Genomic DNA, 747 nt, shown 5'->3' on the forward strand with positions numbered 1-747 from the left:
TGGTCTGAGAACTGCCAGGAATACTTTAGAGACCCAGGAGTAATTTCTAAGCAACACTAGGTTTTCTGGCCCTAAATTCAAATCAAAAATAAAATAAAGCTGAGCATGAAAAATAATTGAAGGCAATTGGGGGTGAAGAGTTTTGTCTGTCTTGGAAATAGCTCGATTTTCGTCTCTGACACCAAAGTGGTAGCCCAGTACCATCCTGCCCATTGTGCTATCACTTTGACCTGGGACACATTTTTCTTGTTTGGGGGCTATGCTCAGGGGTTACTCCTGACTCTGCATTCAGTAATCGCTTCTGCCAGGCTTGAGAGAACATATGGGCTCTCGGGGATCAAAACCACTATTCTAAATTTATATCAGCAAGTATATATTTTAGAAAAAGAGAAGTGCAGCCTTAAGTCCTACCTCTGTCTCATGAGGTAAGGTGTGCAGTGGCTGCAAACAGCAAATGGATTACAAGTAGAACCAGAAGCCCATTGCTGTAATGGGTCATTCTAAATAACTTTGGAGACACTCCTTAGCAATATACATTGATATCTGCCTGATGCTCTTGTCTGAGGATCCAAACTGGCATGAAGGTGCCTTTGGAAACAGGTTCACATTGCTCATTTCATCATGTCTAACCAAAGGGGAGAATCAAGTACATGCTCTGAGGTTGCTATGGCCAAGTTCAATATCCCTGGTACCCAAACCTTCTAGGTGTCCAAGAAGTGGGGTTTATATATGCATTTAAAAACCTGG

At 42.3% G+C, this 747-nt stretch overlaps 1 pseudogene; it reads left to right on the plus strand.

The window, feature by feature from the left end:
* The first annotated feature begins 392 nt into the window (after positions 1 to 392).
* LOC125999659 (uncharacterized) lies at positions 393 to 522 on the plus strand (annotated as a pseudogene).
* The last annotated feature ends 225 nt before the right edge of the window (positions 523 to 747 follow it).

The sequence above is a fragment of the Suncus etruscus genome, chromosome X, assembly GCF_024139225.1.
Source record: "Suncus etruscus isolate mSunEtr1 chromosome X, mSunEtr1.pri.cur, whole genome shotgun sequence".
Classification (NCBI taxonomy): Eukaryota; Metazoa; Chordata; class Mammalia; order Eulipotyphla; family Soricidae; genus Suncus; species Suncus etruscus.